The sequence below is a fragment of the Notechis scutatus genome, chromosome Z (assembly GCF_049901735.1).
Source record: "Notechis scutatus isolate UNSWTSFEM ecotype Mainland chromosome Z, rNotScu1.2, whole genome shotgun sequence".
NCBI classification, from domain to species: domain Eukaryota; kingdom Metazoa; phylum Chordata; class Lepidosauria; order Squamata; family Elapidae; genus Notechis; species Notechis scutatus.
In genome coordinates, this window is record NC_142025.1 from 123609411 (window position 1) to 123629417 (window position 20007).

A 20007-nucleotide genomic window follows, 5' to 3' on the forward strand; every position below is an offset into this window, starting at 1 on the left:
TAGATTGCGCAGATTGCTTTTTCAACATTGTCTTCTGTAAAATCAATATGTATTAGATCATTGTAGTTATCTGTGGTTCGACTGGGAAATACTGGGCATGATCCATTGCTGTTTACAAATACTGAGCCAAAGTATGTGTTAAAGAGGTTGGCTTTAATAGTGTCGTCATTGCAGTCTTTACCATTAGCTCCTTTCAGGGGTGGGATGGACCTTGAGTCTTTTAGTTTGTTGTTTACAAAATTGTAGAAAGTGCGGGTAGAATTGGTGCATAGAAGGTTTTCCTCTTGTTTAATGTAATAATTGGTGCATTCAGTCTTTATCTGGTGGCATCAATTTTTGTATCGGCTTTTGAAGTTGGAAACATGATCAGATTTGTTTTTCCACCAAAGCTATCTATTTTTGGATTGAAGCTTCCTTATTGTTATGGGTAATCTGTTTTTTCTGGTTTTTGGAGTTGTTATTGGTACATATAGTTTGATGACTCTTTTGACTTCAAGTAAAAATATGTTGTAATGTTTTATGAAGGAGTTGTTTTGTTTCCCCAATGAAGAAATCTCCACATATTTCACGGCATTGTACTGCATATACCACATTGCTTAGTTTGTAATCTGGATTTTTTTTTCTCATTTCCTTCTTGTTTGGACAGTTAAAAAATGAAAGAATATTTATTTATTTGTATTTCATATTTTTTATGAAATACCTCCCCTCATGGTCCATCCTTTTACATATAATTATTGGCTTTGTTATATGAAGAAAAGATTTTTTTAAAAAAAAAAACACCTATCATTATTTTTCAAAATGATCTGAATGATCTGAATAACAAAGATCTTGCATGCAAAATTGGATGAAGTTTGAAAATAAAATGAAGATATTGAAAAAGTTTAAATATATAACTTATATTATATATTCATGAACTGGGATAGGGCTTGGTAACAAGGTCAGCCAATGAATAGGCATAGTAACTAAATCAGCCAATGGGGACAGTTTGGAAACTGAAACTAGAAATAGCCTAGGATGGAAACTGAAACTAGAAGTAGCCTAGGCATGGCTCTATGTTAAGCTGTGCAGCTCTGAAGGTATTGAATTCTGAATCTGTCTTTTAAAATGAACTGCTTCTCTCTTCTGCTTGCCTGCTGAACTAAAGTAAAAAAGAAACTAATTTGCTTGTCTGCTGAAGTGACTTGCAATATGTTTCTGTCTGAGTTTGCTGCATGTTGGAAAAATCTACAACTGGTTTATAAAATCTACTTATTATAAACATAATAAGTGCTGTAAATAAACACAGCCATCTGTGTTTATTTTTCTGGAGCTGAATTAATGCTGCAAAACTCTGAATATGTACTTTATGTATGAAATAATATGTAAAGGATCTTATTTAATCTACAACCTGTATATTTAACAGTTTCAAATGTAAAAACTTTGTCAATCAATAGCATGAAGGAAATTTCAAATTTAAATTGTTCTCAATTATTTTTTATTTGTTTTTCAATTAAAAACAGTGTAGATTGATGAAAAAAATGGCATTCCATTGACTTTAAGCAAAACAGAAGGAACTGAGGTTTCTCCATATGATTTCAAGGAATCCAGTTAATATTTATATTACTTTGATTTTTCATTCAGCTCCACCATTTTTTGCAGCAAGTCTCTTTTAACAACAGTGCTGGAGAACAGGTTTCTTTTGGCCCCAATGGAGAATTTGAAACTGGGTTTGATGTTTTCAATTGGGTCACATTTCCAAACAAGTCCTTTCTAAGAGTCCAAATTGGAAGCATTGATCCCATGGCTCCCCCAGACAAGTTCCACACCATTTCTACTATGGATGCTGTTTGGCCCCTTGTATTTAACCCGGTGTGTCTCATTTTTCAGTTTTTAAGAAATCGCGTATTCATTCATCCACAGAAATAAATGATTAAATGACTATCACGACAACAACCTTTGGATTTAGCAGCCTCAATATTTTTTATATGTGATGTGAACATAAACTGCTAAAATATAAACGGGTGACTTAAAATTGAAATGCCCATAACCTTTGATTATCTCCAATGCAAAATCATCTTAGTAATTGTAGTACTAGATTTTGCGATTAGTCAGTTGAGCATATCAATGCATGAGCATTGAGTTCAATGCAATGAAATTGAGATAAGCTAAGACAAAGCAATAAGATAAATTGGTATATGATAAAATAGAATGCAAATATATATCAAAAATGAATATTTCAGATCAAAAACAGCAGGTGCTTGTTTCTCAAACTCAGCAAATTTGTGGGGTGTGGACTTCAATTCCAAACTTCAACATACTGCCTGGGGAATTCTGGCAGTTGAAGTTCACACCTCTTCTACTTGCTGAAGATTGAGGAACAAATTAATTGAACTGAACTGAACTTTAATGAATTTAAAACAAAAGAAAATGGTGAAATTGGACACTAAGGACTGATGAGGATGGGAAGAGTTTGGGTATGTATAATTGATGAAATGGACACTCCCAACACATACATTCTTCATATGAAAGAAATCTCATTTTATTTATAACAGACAATGCCTCTTTCCATGTGTAATGAGAAATGTCCTTCTGGCTCCAGCAAGATAAAAATTGAAGGGAAATTATCCTGCTGCTTTGACTGTAGACAGTGTCCAGAAGGGAAGATAGCTGACCAAATGGGTAAGCAAAGGAATATGTTGAATGTATGGATAATTTAATAAATATAAATTCATTAAGTATAAGTATTATGGTGTCTGACAATCTTATCTGATAGGTTGTGTACTTAATGCATTTTGTGTATTATTTTCAAAAATAATAATATGAAGTCATAATATCTTAGTAAATAAAGTATGCTATTAATTATTCATGCTGAAACCTATCATGGTTCTGTGATACAGTTTTACTCGTTCTTTTTCCCCAGACTTAGATGACTGTTTCCCATGTCCAGAGGATCAATATCCAAACAAGGGTCAAGATAATTGTCTTCAAAAAACTGTAACTTATTTAACTTTCCAAGAGCTGTTGGGTATTTCTTTGGTAATGATTGCAGTCTCCTTCTCTGTCATCTCAGCTGCGATCCTAGGAATCTTCATTAAACACCAGGACACTCCCATTGTCAAAGCCAACAACAGGAACCTTACCTACACACTTCTCATTGCTCTCCTGCTCTCCTTCCTTTGCACTCTGCTCTCTCATTGGGCAACCTGATCGAGTGAAAGGTCTCTTACGACAAACTGCGTTTGGCATCACTTTATCTATAGCTCTTTCTTTTATTTTGGGTAAAACAACCATAGTAGTTCTTGCTTTCATGGCCACAAAGCCAGGCTCCAAAATATAATGTGATGTAGTAGGATCCCCTCTAAGATATGATCCCCAGGACATTTGACTTTCTGGTCTTTTAAGGGCCTTCCAGAAGGATGACTTGATTGGGGCCAGCCACATCTTGAGAGCAAGAATGATCTCCGAGATAAGGCCAGGGCAGAAAGTGCTTTCCTGCTAGGTCCCACCTAACAAAATGCACTGGCTTATGGGATATGGGATCAGTAAATCCTTCTAAAGCTTAAGTAATTCTTACAGTACCACTTTAGAAGGTAGATCCTGTATTTAACAAAGGAGAGAACACTATGACCTCAACAGACATGTTTCTTTTTCTTTCTAATTGTATTTTGCTTTCTCCTTCGTGGATATAACCTCCCACTGCACCATTTTCTACTTTGTGTATTAGTTTCAAAGGTTCATAACAGTGTTGCAGTGAGTACTGAGATGTGGTAAACATGCTTGCTTCTGATATTCTTGAAAGACGGTACTTTTGGAAAAAATAATAGTACTGATTACTAATTAAGTATAGTCAGTGTCCCTTCTACTCTATCTCTCAAGGGAATTTCAGTAGACACTAACAAAATTATTACCCTAAGATTAAAACATTACATAGCATTCACATCTGCTCAGAAATATAAAGAACTGCATGCATGGAGAGAAAAAAAGGATTTGTGTTTGATCTGTGATACATCCTTGTCTTAATTCCAGATAACCTTCATTGTATTATCTTTCATAACGTAAATGAATGCCCAACCCATGGCTTTGGTTGAATGGTAACATAGCAGTTGCTCTTTAATGTCTATAATGACTATATATTACACTGAGTTGGTTATGAGCAGGACCGTAGTTTTATCTTTTTTTCCTACCCTGTTAATTTCTCCTGTTTACAATTGCAAGCTCAGTAGTCCTCTTCCAGTCATTCACAAGTATTATCAGTCTGGAGACTATATCATTGCTGCAATTATTTTTCAAGTCTTCTTTCTTTCAAATGAGATCACTTTCCAAAGCCTTCCTTCTCATGAAGTACTTGATCGGTACATGTAAGTATACCCCTCTTACTCCTCCTCCAGCTCCTCTTCTTATTTTCCTTATTTCTACCTATACTGTATTATCTATGTTCCATTTTTCTGTTGAAATATTTCAGTTGCTAGTGGTCAGTATGCTAATCCAGTGTCCATGGTTAGCCATTTTTAATTCCACAACTGGGAGAAAATCAGCTTGTTCAATCACTGGAGGTTAAATTGAGACAAATCAACTTTCTAGGACACTAAAAGATTGAAAAATTCAAAACTTGGAGATCTCCTCATTATAATTCCAAGCTTCTTCACATTTCATCTCAACCAAAAATTAAAACACTAAGCCTTCTGATGTGTTTGAGAAACATTTCTAGTTTTTACAATTCTATGGTGGAAAAATGGAACTGACTTCCTGCTCTTAGAAAAAAATGAGCAAAATATAGACAAAACTGAAATCAAATACTACCTTAGCATCCAAATTCATTCTGGAAGAGATATTTTATCATGAATTTAAAATCTTAAGTACAGAAGAAGAATCTTAAATACAGAAGAAAGTAGGGTACAAATGCTTTCTTGGTTCGATTTTAGCTTACTGCTCCACCCTATCTATGATTCCCTATCATATAATCAAATTATGGTTTTCCAGATATTTGTTTTTGTGTGTAAGTATATATGTATGCATGTGCAAACACACATATATGCACACAGTAAGTATGTATGTATTGTGTATATATGTCTGTATGACAGGCAGTATATATCTTCAGACAGTAGATATTTTAAATGTGCGTGTGTGTATATGTATATACACACACACATATATTTAAAATATTTCCTGTCCGAATCTAAAGCAGAAGTATATTCATTCAGTTTATAATTCTCACTGAAGGTACCTCACCCAAAATTACCAACACACTTTGGCTCTGGCATTTGCTGTAAAGGACATCAATGAAAATTCTGGGATTTTGTCCAATGTTAGCCTCGGTTTCCACATCACTACCAACTATCTTGAGGATTATACAACTTACCTTTTAGCAATGGAATTTCTATCTACAAAAGATAAATTTATCCCAAATTACAAATGTAATGACCAGACAAATGTGGTGGCCATCATTGGAGGACCCCAGACTAAAACCTGTCTCAATATGGCAACCACTCTGTGCAACTATAAATTTCCCCAGGTGAGTAAAATATGGAGCAAGATGGAAAGTCCACAAGTGTATTATTTGCAAATGTTGAGTCCTGATAGTCACTCTTATGAAAAGGATTCTGGAAGCAAAAAATATGCGTTATTTAATGATGAGGAAGTTAGTAGATATGAAGATTACGGAGAAAGGATTCTACTTTTTGCTTGATGAGCAGTACTAAATTTGCAGACATTATTTGGTAAAAATTTCATTTTTAGGAACTTGCCTGGAACATCCACTCAGGCCCAGTTAGTACATAAAGATATATGCATTAGTCCTTTATATTTTTTTTCTAAAAAAATATGGTTCTTCTGTCTTTTCCCCACTTAGATCACATTTGGATCACCACCCTTGACATATAATGACAATTCAGCACTTTTTGTAAAATGGATGTTCCCTGACGGGATCCACCAACTTAAAGGAATCCTGTACTTACTGTTGCATTTTGGATGGATCTGGGTTGGAATGATTTCTCAGTTTGAGGAAGATAGAGAGAGGTTCATTCAAAAGAGTCTTTCCATGTTTTCAGAGAGAGGAATCTGCTTTGACTTTATAGAATGTTTTTTCCCAATGATGTATGGTAATGAAGCTGCTGAAATGGTGGAGGAAGCAGATAAATTATATAGAATAATCATGAGGAGTACAGTCATTGCTGTGATCCTGAATGCTGAAGACACAGTGCCATTGAGGATGATGCTCTCTCTTTTAGATTCTGATGATATTCCAAAGGAGAGAAAAGCCAAAGTTTGGATCATGTCAGCTCAAATGGAATTCACCTCTATTCTAATGCAAAGACTATTCCCCCTTGATTTTCTCCATGGTGCAATTTCCTTTGCACTTCATTCAAAAGAGCTAATAGGATTCCAACAATTTATACAGACAAAAAACCCAATTTTTGAAAAAGACAATGGGTTTATTAGGGATTTCTGGAAAGATGTATTTGAATGCTCATTTTCTAGTGATATTTCAGATGAGAATGCTGAAAGGATCTGCACTGGAGAAGAGAAGCTGGACACTCTTCCTAATTCTGTCTTTGAGACCACCATTGGTGGACATAGTTACAGCATCTACAATGCAGTCTATGCTGTTGCACATGCTCTGAGGGCCTTGCATGCATCCCAACTCAAAGATGGTCGAAAATTTGATCAGAGGAGGCAGGAGCATTTCATTCAATCAACGTGGCAGGTAACATTTGCTAATGCAAAATAAAGGATGATCAGGTATAAAAGTACTGGCTTTAAAGGACTGTGTAGTAGACTGGAGATAGATGATGTGGTATCCCTCCCCCTCTATTGAGAGAGAGCTGATCAATTTTGACATAGGGCCTCTTTGATCCATCTTTCAAACCAGCAGTCTTCTCTGTCCAAAATGTGGACTTTGTTGTCTTCAAAATTTGTTTTTTAAATGCAGACTGTTGATATCCTCATGGATTTACTTTCTCATGTTGTGCCATGTTTTATGAAGGAGTTGTTTTGTTTCCCCAATGAAGAAATCTCCACATATTTCATGGCATTGTACTGCATATACCACATTGCTTAGTTTGTAATCTGGATTTTTTTTTCTCATTTCGTTCTTGTTTGGACAGTTAAAAAATGAAAGAATATTTATTTATTTGTATTTCATATTTTTTATGAAATACCGCCCCTCATGGTCCATCCTTTTACATATAATTATTGGCTTTGTTATATGAAGAAAAGATTTTTTTTAAAAAAAAAAAACTACCATTATTTTTCAAATATGATCTGAATGATCTGAATAACAAAGATCTTGCATGCAAAATTGGATGAAATTTGAAAATAAAATGAAGATATTGAAAAAGTTTAAATATATAACTTATGTTGTATATTCATGAACTGGGATAGAGCTTGGTAACAAGGTCAGCCAATGAATAGGCATGGTAACTAAATCAGCCAATGGGGACAGTTTGGAAACTGAAACTAGAAATAGCCTAGGATGGAAACTGAAACTAGAAGTAGCCTAGGCATGGCTCTATGTTAAGCTGTGCAGCTCTGAAGCTATTGAGTTCTGAATCTGTCTATTGAAATGAACTGCTTCTCTCTTCTGCTTGCCTGCTGAACTAAAGTAAAAGAGAAACTAATTTGCTTGTCTGCTGAAGTGACTTGCAATATGTTTCTGTCTGAGTTTGCTGCATGTTGGAAAAATCTACAACTGGTTTATAAAATCTACTTATTATGTTTATAAGTGCTGTAAATAAACACAGCCATCTGTGTTTATTTTTCTGGAGCTAAATTAATGCTGCAAAACTCTGAATATGTACTTTATGTATGAAATAATATGTAAAGGATCTTATTTAATCTACAACCTGTATATTTAACAGTTTCAAATGTAAAACTTTGTCAATCAATAGCATGAAGGAAATTTCAAATTTAAATGGTTCTCAATTATTTTTTATTTGTTTTTCAATTAAAAACAGTGTAGATTGATGAAAAAAATGGCATTTCATTGACTGTAAGCAAAACAGAAGGAACTGAGGTTTCTCCATATGATTTCAAGGAATCCAGTTAATATTTATATTACTTTGATTTTTCATTCAGCTCCACCATTTTTTGCAGCAAGTCTCTTTTAACAACAGTGCTGGAGAACAGGTTTCTTTTGGCCCCAATGGAGAATTTGAAACTGGGTTTGATGTTTTCAATTGGGTCACATTTCCAAACAAGTCCTTTCTAAGAGTCCAAATTGGAAGCATTGATCCCATGGCTCCCCCAGACAAGTTCCACACCATTTCTACTATGGATGCTGTTTGGCCCCTTGTATTTAACCAGGTAAGTTTCGATTTTCAGTTTTTAAGAAATCGTGTATTCATTCATCCACAGAAATAAATGATTAAATGACTATCACGACAACAACCTTTGGATTTAGCAGCCTCAATAATTTTTATATGTGATGTGAACATAAACTGCTAAAATATAAATGGGTAACTTAAAATTGAAATGCCCATAACCTTTGATTATCTCCAATGCAAAATCATCTCAGTAATTGTAGTACTAGATTTTGTGATTAGTCAGTTGAGCATATCAATGCATGAGCATTGAGTTCAATGCAATGAAATTGAGATAAGCTAAGACAGAGCAATAAGATAAATTGGTATTTGATAAAATAGAATGCAAATATATATTAAAAATGAATATTTCAGATCAAAAACAGCAGGTGCTGAGTAGGTGGAGCCTCTTCGCTGACGGGCGGTAAATCGCAACTCTCTGCGGCTATTGCCCATGCTCTTTTGTCGGAAAGCCCCAATCATTTTATTTAGGGGCTGAAACTGCCTTGGAGGGGCAGCGGAGTAAGAGGAAGATGCAAGCCTGATTGTGGGGAGCCGCATCTCCCCCGCCAGGCTTGGCTTTTTTTCCTCCCATAGACAACTGCAGCGGTGGTCTAATATGGCCACCCCGAAGAGGACGACTCAGCTGGACTAAGATTTGTGCAGGAGGGAAGAAAGAGGTGGATAACATCTGAACCGGGACAACTGGGCAATTTAACTGAATAAAAGTACCCCAGGACTAAGGTAACATAGAATGTTTTAGAAAAGAAAAGTGAGTGATGAAATTACAAAGGGGCAGAGAAAAAAAAAGAAAACATGTCTGACAGCTAAATGGGGCTTCGAACCGCGAAAGGAAGACGCTGGAATTAAAGATTTAAAATTGGACTAAAATATTTTGGGAATTCACAAGTATAAAACTAAAGCTGGACTTAAGATTGTTAAAGAATAATAATAACAAAGTTTCCAAATAGGAAACCGGACTGTGCTGGAATATTGAGGTTTGAAAAACCTTAAATAAAAAAATAGGGGGAAAAGGTGAAGACTTTGTATAATGGAGAGTGTCACCTTTTGATAAAAATTGGTTTAAATAAAAGGGAAAGCATCTTGTTTTTGAATGAACTGGTGTGGATATAACATTACAGAAATATTGAAACAAAGTAAGAACTTTAGAAAATGAAAGCAGAACCAGAATAAAGGAAAAAGCAAGGAAAGACTGTGGGACTGATTGACGTTTTTGGTATAAATCCTGGACTGGAATAATTGAGAACCTTAAAAAACTGAAAGAAGAAAGAAGGAAAATAAAAGTGGTTTCTCTTTGTCGACTTTAACGATCATAAAATATAAGAATGATGATATCTCTTCGGGAAATAAAAATGGAACTTAAAAATATGAGAGAATTACTACAGGAAAGAGGTGAATCACTTTGCTCTGTACTTAAAAAAATGGAAATGGCGATTTGAAGAACAAGAAGAAAGATTTTCAGAGGAGGGGGAATCGACTCAAGGAGAAGACATTTTAAATAGACAATTAACACAAAGAACGCTACAAGGAAGTGGGGAAAGAAGGAAGGTTAAAAAGTTGAGATTTAAGAAGGCAATTAAAAGAGGGAATAGCTGTGAAGTCAGGAAAGGCAGGAAGACTCAGCAGAAAAGGGGAAAGGAAGATATTAAGAAAGAGAGGGATATAAACTGGAATGAGAAAAGATATGGGGAAAAGAGGGGGAGGAGAAGCAACAAGAAACGAGGCATATGAAAGAAAGAAATACAGAAATAGTAAAATGTTGAAAGGAAATTGTTTCTTTACAATTAAAAGAAGGAATACCTGTGAAGTCAGGAAAGGCAGAAAGACCCAGTAGAAAAGGGGAAAGGAAGATATTAAGAAAGAGAGGGATATAAACTGGAATGAGAAAAGATATGGGGAAAAGAGGGGGAGGAGAAGCCTTAAGAAACAGGCATGTGAAAGAAAGAAATACAGAAATAGTAAAATGTTGAAAGGAAATTGTTTCTTTACAATTAAAAGAAGGAATACCTGTGAAGTCAGGAAAGGCAGAAAGACCCAGTAGAAAAGGGGAAAGGAAGATATTAAGAAAGAGAGGGATATAAACTGGAATGAGAAAAGATATGGGGAAAAGAGGGGGAGGAGAAGCCTTAAGAAACAGGCATGTGAAAGAAAGAAACACAGAACTAGTAAAATGCTGAAAAGAAATGGTTTTTTCAGAGATAATGGTTGATGAATTAAAAAGGGGATTCTGCAGGGTGACAAGGGGTAATAAGAATATTTCTGCAATTAAAAATATTTAGAAAATAGGGTAATATAGATACTGATAACTCTTATTAAAGGGGGGGATTATGCTGTGGAATCCAATTGAAAAGATGTAATGATTAATGGTTTACTGGGAATCAAGATGAGGGAATAAAGGTATATTCTAATCATTAAGGTGTCACACTCAAAATAGAAAAAGAGGGGAAACCTATACTTGTTCTTATTTTGTGTGTGTGTGTGTGTGTGTGTGTGTGTGTATGTTAAAATGTGTATTAATTTAGAATTCATTAAAAATGTGTAATGGAAAGGGAATATGACAGGCTAAAGAACCAGCTAAATTGATAAGTTTAATATAGACTATTAAAAGCAAGGGGAGACTTTGGTAACTTCATTATTACTATTATTAGGTAAATATATATTGTTTATTTTTTATTTTTTTTAAAAATATTAAAGGATTATATTTGAAATAATTGAAATGAAATAAAAAGATGTTTAGATTGAGATTAATGAAAGAATTTAGAATTAAACTTTATTATTATTATTATTAGGCAAAAATATATTGTTTATCTTTATTTTCAAAAATAATATTCAAAGGATTATATTTGAAATAAATGAAATGATATAAAAAGATGTTTTGATTAGAATTAATGTTTTCTCTCCTTACTGAAAATTTGGAATGGAAAAGGTAATAATAGAATTAAGTATGCATATATCAATGTATAATTGCTGTCATATTTGTATGTAAAGGTGATGACCTGGAAATATGTTTTCCACTAAAAAGAGATTTCTGTTTTTAATGTGAAAAACTGAATAAAGTTTGTTTAAAAACAAAAACAAAAACAAAACAGCAGGTTCTTGTTTCTCAAACTCAGCAAATTTATGAGGTGTGGACTTCAATTCCAAACTTCAACATACTGGTTGGGGAATTCTGGCAGTTGAAGTTCACACCTCTTCTACTTGCTGAAGATTGAGGAACAAATGAATTGAATTGAATTGAATTTTAATGAATTTAAAACAAAAGAAAATGGTGAAATTGGACACTAAGGATGGATGAGGATGGGAAGAGTTTGGGTATGTTTAATTGATGAAATGGACACTCCCAACACATACATTCTTCATATGAAAGAAATCTCATTTTATTTATAACAGACAATGCCTCTTTCCATCTGTAATGAGAAATGTCCTTCTGGCTCCAGCAAGGTAAAAATTGAAGGGAAATTATCCTGCTGCTATGACTGTAGACAGTGTCCAGATGGGAAGATAGCTGACCAAATTGGTAAGCAAAGGAATATGTTGAATATATGGATAATTTAATAAATATAACTTTATTAAGTATAAGTATTATGGTGTCTGAAAATCTTATCTGATAGGTTGTATACTTTAGTGCATTTTGTATATTATTTTCAAAAAATAATAATATGAAGTCATAATACCTTAGTAAATAAAGTATGCTATTACTTCTTCATACTTAAAACCTATCATGGTTCTGTGAAACAGTTTTATTCGTTCTTTTTCCCCAGACTTAGATGACTGTTTCCCATGTCCAGAGGATCAATATCCAAACAAGGGTCAAGATCATTGCCTTCAAAAAACTGTAACTTACTTAACTTTCCAAGAACTGTTGGGTATTTCTTTGGTAATGATTGCAGTCTCCTTTTCTGTCATCTCAGCTGCGGTCCTGGGAATCTTCATTAAACACCAGGACACTCCCATTGTCAAAGCCAACAACAGGAACCTCACCTACACACTTCTCATTGCTCTCCTGCTCTCCTTCCTTTGCACTCTGCTCTTCATTGGGCAACCTGATCGAGTGAAATGTCTCTTGCGACAAACTACGTTTGGCATCACTTTCTATAGCTCTTTCTTGTATTTTGGGTAAAACAACCATAGTAGTTCTTGCTTTCATGGCCACAAAGCCAGGCTCCAAAATGAGGAAATGGGTGGGGAGAAGGATGGCCAACACTATTGTCCTATCTGTCTTCACGGTTCAGTTCACCATCTGTGTAGTGTGGTTGGCAATGTCTCCCCCATTTCCAGATTCAGACATGCACTCCATGGTTGAAGAAATTGTCCTGGAATGTAACGAAGGTTCAACCACAATGTTTTATACTGTCCTTGGCTTTATGGGGCTCTTGACCGCTGTCACTTTCACAGTGGCCTTCTTGGCTAGGAATTTACCTGACAGCTTCAACGAAGCCAAATTCATCACCTTCAGCATGTTGGTCTTTTGCAGTGTCTGGGTGTCATTTGTTCCCACCTATTTGAGCACCAAGGGAAAATACGTGGTTGCTGTGGAGATCTTCTCCATTTTGGCTTCAGCAGCTGGATTGCTGGGCTGCATTTTTTCTCCCAAGTGCTATATCATTATTCTGAGACCTGATTTGAATAAGAAGGAGCAATTAATAAAAAAATAAAACTGATATTTATATCTTGAATGAAGATAAATTGGTTAATTTCCATATTTTAAAAAGGGTTTGGGTTTTTGGGGGTGCTTTGGGGATTCTGTGTTATTCCCTCATATCAGCATATCAAGGTGACATATAAGACAATACCTTTATATATAGGGACACAGATATATATCCCTATTACACTCACTCTGTGAAACTATGACAGATAATTTAGCATGTCACCTTTGCTTTGCATGAAGATTCCCATGAAAATAAGACAAACCAGGAAGTTAGACAGTATTGGAAAAATAAACATACAGAGAACCTGTGTGACTGCAAAGTCTCATTTAACATTCAGACATTTTTCTCTTCTATAACAACTTTTTCATAATTTTCAGGATGTGTAGATAGGTATTGAGGTAGGGTCACACAAGAAGGCGACTTTCAGAATATTAGCTGTAATTATATTTCCAAGTTAACTTTAGGACCTAGAGAGTTTCCATGAACCTTTTCTTTTTGAACTATTAGATCATTATTCTGAGCTCCAATAAGAATAAATGGGAATAGCTAATCAAGAAGATAATTGTGTTTAAAAATTTGTTTTTAATATTACAATGTTCAGTTTTCTCATACTTATTGAATTTGTGTCCTGGAACCCATAAGCCTCATAAAATATTTGATTAAAAAAAATCTTGCCAACCATCCTAATATTCTTCAGAAGTAGGTTTTTTTAAAAAAAATAATAGAGGAAAATACCCACTAATTTCTACTCTTCCAAATCTGGATCTTTGAGACCCATATGTTGGTGTTATGGATAAGATGGTTGTCCAGAAATTGGGAAACAATCAATACTAGTCCCCCTTGAAGCATGATAGCATCCACAGTTATGTTGTTGTGGGAATTGAATAAAGAGTTTGGAAGAAGATTGTGATGGAGAATTACTTCTTAGCTTCCCTCATGTAACTGCCTTAAATTTTCCTTAAAGATATTGGTCTAATAGTGGTTTTATATCTGTGTTTTGTTTCTTGCTTTCAATGAATTTCAAGAAGACAAATCCCAAAATGTTTCAGAAGGCCTAAGTATTTTGCTGCATTTATTAAAATGACAAAAAAGTATAATCATAATTCTAATGAAAAAGAACTGGAAAAAAATTATGAAATATCATGACCTGGATATCGAAACTACGCAATTATTGGATGAAACATGTAACAGTGATACCCATTGTCATCGGGGCACTTGGCACAATGTCCAAGAATTTTGCAAAATACATCAAGAATTTGCAGCTTCCTGCTATAATGCCAGCAAGCTGCAAAAGATTGTGCTATTGTTGATAACTAGGATGCTGTCAGCAACCTGTATCAACCCTTGGAGACAGTCAGTGATATTTGTGATACATTTTTAAATGTTCAGTTGACTGAGTATCATGTTTAAAAATAATAATAATAATAATAATAATAATAATAATAATAATAATAATAATAATAATAATAATAACCATAACAGTAACAGTAACAGTAACAACAGCAAAAGCAAAAGCAACAGCAACAGCAACAACAACAACAACAATAACAATAACAACAATAACAACAATAACAATAACAGAATGATTATGTGAACCAAAGTACAGAAAAATTGCTGCAGGCTGTGAAAACAGAGAACATTATAAAAACAACAGAAGCAGAGGCAGAATATAAGGAAACACAGCTGGAAGATAGATTAAATAGATGGAAAACCAAAGCTTTGCATGGACAGCACTTGAAAAACATTGAAGGAATATGTGATGACAGCTTGACATGGGCTTGGCTTATTCTTCCATCAAGGATGTGAAAAGTTAGGCTATATATACCTGATAAAATAAACACTTCCAACCTGTAAGCTCTTCATGTGAAAGAATTCCAATTCCTCTTTCCATCTGTAATGGGAAATGTCCTTTTGGCTACAGTAAGGTAAAAATAGAAGGGACATTATCCTGCTGCTGTGACTGTAGACAGTGTCCAGAAGGGAAGATAACTTACCAAATGGGTAAGGAAAGGAATATATTGAATATATGGATGATTTAATAATATAAATGGGGTTGAATTTTTAATCAGTATTATGGTGACTGAAAATCTTGAGCTATCTAATCCTTAATAAATAACTGTAAAATGGATGGAATGGTTTTGTGGTGTAATAAATGTTTCTTTCTTGAGCTACATACTAAAAAGTGAAATCTCCCTTAAATTGCTACTTAATGTTTTTTATAAATGGCAGAAGAAAAATAAAGAAAAAAGAACAAAAAAGAATAAAGAATAAAAATAGCAGTTGTTTGTAAAAGTAGATTAGTATTTGATTTTAACTTCCATTTGTTGATTTATTCCATGCTAAATTACAAAGATAGAAACTAAATGGCAAAATAGAATAACACACAGTGCACTTCAATTAAATATCATATTGTGTCATGTCAAGACAGACCATTTTCTGTCATATAACGTGATGTAGTAGGATCCCCTCTAAGAAATGATCCCCAGGACATTTGACTTTCTGGTCTTTTAAGGGCCTTCCAGAAGGATGACTTGATTGGGGCCAGCCACATCTTGAGAGCAAGAATGATCTCCGAGATAAGGCCAGGGCAGAAATTGCTTTCCTGCTAAGGTACCACCTAACAAAACGCACAGGCTTATGGGATAAGGGATCAATAAATCCTTCTAAAGCTGAAGTAATTTCTACAGTACCACTTTATAAGGTAGATCCTGTATTGAACAAAGGAGAGAACACTATGACCTCAACAGACATGTTTCTTTTTCTTTCTAATTGTATTTTGCTTTCTTCTTCGTGGATATAACCTCCCACTGCACCATTTTCTACTTTGTGTATTAATTTCAAAGGTTCATAGCAGTGTTTCATTGAGTACTGAGATGTGGTAAACATGTTTCCTTCTGATATTCTTGAAAGACAGTACTTTTGGAAAAAATAATAGTACTGATTACTAATTAAGTATAGTCAGTGTCCCTTCTACTCTATCTCTCAAGGGAATTTCAGTAGACACTGACAAAATTATGACCCTAAGATTAAGACATTACATAGCATTCACATCAGCTCAGAAATATAAAGAACTGCCTGCATGGAGAAAAAGATGGATTTGTGTTTGATCTGTGATACATCCTTGTCTTAATTCCAGATAACCTTCATTGTATTATCTTTAGTAACGTAAATGAGTGCCCAACCCATGGCTTTGGTTGAATGGTAACATAGCAGTTGCTCTTTAATGTCTATAATGACTATATATTCCACTGAGTTGGTTATGATCAGGACCATAGTTTTATCTTTTTTTCCTACCCTGTTAATTTCTCCTATTTACAATTGCAAGCTCAGTAGTCCTCTTCTAAGTCATTCACAAGTATTATCAGTCTGGAGACTTAATCATTGCTGCAATTATTTATCAAGTCTTCTTTCTTTCAAATGAGATCACTTTCCAAAGCCGTCCATCTCATGAAGTACTTGATCAGTACATGTAAGTATCCCCCTGTTACTACTCCCCCAGCTCCTCTTCTTATTTTCCTTATTTCTACCTATACTCTATTATCTATGTTCCATTTTTCTGTTGAAATATTTCAGTTGCTAGTGGTCAGTATGCTAATCCAGTGTCCATGGTTAGCCATTTTAATTCCATAACTGGGAGAAAATCAGCTTGTTCAATCACTGGAGGTTAAATTGAGACAAATCAACTTTCTAGGACACTAAAAAGATTGAAAAATTCAAAACTTGGAGATCTCCTCAGTATAATCCCAAGCTTCTTCACATTTCATCTCAACCAAAAATTAAAACACTAAGCCCTCTGATGTGTTTGAGAAACATTTCTAGTTTTTACAATTGTATGGTGGAAAAATGGAACTGACTTCCTGCTCTTAGAAAAAAATGGGCAAAATATAGACAAAACTGAAATCAAATACTACCTTAGCATCCAAATTCATTCTGGAAGAGATATTTTATCATGAATTTAAAATCTTAAGTACAGAAGAAGAATCTTAAATACAGAAGAAAGCAGGGTACAAATGCTTTCTCGGTTCGATTTTAGCTTACTGCTCCACCCTATCTATGATTCCGTATCATATAATCAAATTATGGTTTTCCAGATATTTGTTTTTGTGTGTAAGTATATATGTATACATGTGCAAACACACATATATGCACACACTAAGTATGTATGTATTGTGTATATGTGTCTGTATGACAGACAGTAGATATTTTAATTGTGTGTGTGTGTATATATATGGTCGACGGGCCACAGGAAGCGTGGTCCATGCTGAAGAGCACTGTTCACACTGCCGGCTGCCAACAGCTTGGTTGTACCAAGCCAGGACGGAGACGCATCGAACGAGATACATGGCTCTGGACACCGGAAGTACAAGATGCCGCACCTGAAGAAACGGCTCTACAAGGCCTTTCTTCAGGACAAGACCAGCGAGAAGCTCTGAGAGTACAAGGCGGCCAAAAAGGCAGCCAAGAAAGCAGTAGCGACAGCCAGAAGCTCCCACTACGACGACATCTATGAGAAGCTGAACACGCGAGAAGGCGAGAATGAGATCTACCGCCTAGCCAAAAGCAGACACAGGAAGACCCTGGACATTGACCAGTTTCATGGGATCAACGAGTTTAAAGGGGAAATTTGATCGTCAACCCCAGAGACGCTGCCGAGAGGTGGCGGCAATACTTGAGAAGATCTCCACCGAGGAGTTCCCACACCCACGAACCCCGCAAGGTGACCCCGTCAAGGCCCAGTCTCAGGCATTCACGCCAGCGAGGTCACCGACGCCATCAAGGCCATGAAAATGGTAAGGCAACAGGACCTGACGACATCCCTGCCGACTTCTGAAAAAGGCACCACCGGGCTCGGCATTGTGGCTGTGCGAGCTGTTCAACAACATCGTCTCCACGGGAATAGTGCCACACGACTGGTACCGCAGCACCACTGTTCCGATCTGGAAGGGAAAGGGCAGCCCAGCGGACTGCTCCAACTACAGACCGGTCAGGTTACTGTCACACACTATGAAGATCTTCGAACGCGCCCTCGATAAGTGCATTCGGGACATCGCCGACATCAGCGCCAACCAGGCTGGATTCATCAAGAACTGTGGCACCACCGATGCCATCTTCAGTGTGCGGATGCTGATGGAGGCTCACAGAGAGAAGAAAATCCCGCTCCACACCGCCTTCTTGGACTTGAAAAGGCCTTCGACCGAGTCCCGCACGATCTCATCTGGTACGCACTGCGAGATCACGGCGTGCCCGAGCTACTCGTACAATGGGTCCAACTCCTATACAGATGTCACAAAAGCCGTGTAAAAGCGGCAGCTGGGATATCAGAGGAGTTCAATATCACCGTCGGCGTACACCAGGGCTCTGCCTCTCACCACTGCTGTTCATTCTGGTGATGGACACAATTACACACGACCTGCACACGCCCGCCTATGGACGCTGCTCTACGCCGATGATGTGTTCCTGGCCAACCTGCGCAAGGCTGAACTCGAGCACCTAGTCCAACAGTGGCACGACCGCCGAGCAGTTCGGCTCCGGTTGAACCTAAAGAAGTCCGAATACCTGACCACTGACAACGAAACGACAGGCTCCATCCACGTGAACGGGCAGGAGCTACCGCGTGCCTCCACCTTCAAGTACCTGGGAACTACTCTTGGGGAAGAAGGCCTACTACAAACTGAGGTGGCAGCCAGGATCAACGCAGCGTGGGGCAAATGGAAGTCCGTCATGGGCGCCCCTCTGTGACAAGAAGATGCCGATGCGCCTGAAGGCGAAAATCTATAACTCTGTGGTGCGCCTGCGTGGCCATATATACGGCGCAGAGTGCTGGCCGACCACCAAAGAAGTCGAAAGCAGACTCCAGACGATGGAGATGCGAATGTTCCGGATGGTCGGTAGGCCTCACCCTACTCGATCGCCAGGAATGAAGAAGCGCAGACGGTTCAACGCCGTGCCCATCCCCACGGTCATGAGGCAGTCCCGGCCACGATGGTTCGGCCATGTGAGTCGCGCCAAGGAAGAATCCATCATCAAATCTGCATGAAGGTGATTGTCGGAGGAGCGAGACCGCGTGGTAGACCTAAGCAACGCTGGATGGACACGATCAAGGCCGATCTAGAGATCGCGAAGGCAGACCCGACATACGTGGCAGACAGAGAGGCATGGAAGCAGTACTCAATGACATTAGCGGACTCGCCAGAGTGCGAGACAAACGCTGAAGAAAAAGAAGAAGAAGAAGAAATATATATATATATACACACACACACATATATTTAAAATATTTACTGTCCGAATCAAAAGCAGAAGTATATTCATTCAGTTTATAATTCTCACTGAAGGTTCCTCACCCAAAATTAAAAACACACTTTGCCTCTGGCATTTGCTGTAAAGGACATCAATGAAAATTCTGGGATTTTGTCCAATGTTAGCCTCGGTTTCCACATCGCTACCAACTATCTTGAGGATTATACAACTTACCTTTAGCAATGGAATTCCTATCTGCAAAAGATAAATTTATCCCAAATTACAAATGTGATGACCAGACAAATATGGTGGCAATCATTGGAGGACCCCAGACTAAAACCTGTCTCAATATGGCAACCACTCTGTGCAACTATAAATTTCCCCAGGTGAGTAAAATATGGAGCAAGTGTATTATTTTCAAATGTTGAGTCTTGATAATAACTCCTATGAAAAGGATTCTGGAAGCAAAAAATATGTGTTATTTAATGATGAGGAAGTTAGTAGATATGAAGATTACAGAGAAAGGATTCTACTTTTTGCTTGATGAGAAGTACTAAATTTGCAGACATTATTTGGTAAAAATTTCATTTTTAGGAACTTGCCTGGAACACCCACTCAGGCCCAGTTAGTACATAAAGATAGTACATAAAGCATTAGTCCTTTATATATTTTTTTGTAAAAAAAACCTCTGGTTCTTCTGTCTTTTCCCCACTTAGATCACATTTGGATCACCACCCTTGACCTATAATGACAATTCAGCACTTTTTGTAAAATGGATGTTCCCTGACGAGATCCACCAACTTAAAGGAATCCTTTACTTACTG

The 20007-nt window shown here is 36.5% G+C and overlaps 1 long non-coding RNA gene and 1 pseudogene across 1 annotated transcript in view; both read left to right on the forward strand.

The window, feature by feature from the left end:
- The window catches only part of LOC148129224 (uncharacterized), a 102657-nt gene that overhangs the window by 67371 nt on the left and 15279 nt on the right, over positions 1 to 20007 (forward strand). The window lies entirely within an intron of this gene.
- Positions 2535 to 12952, forward strand: LOC113428338 (vomeronasal type-2 receptor 26-like; annotated as a pseudogene).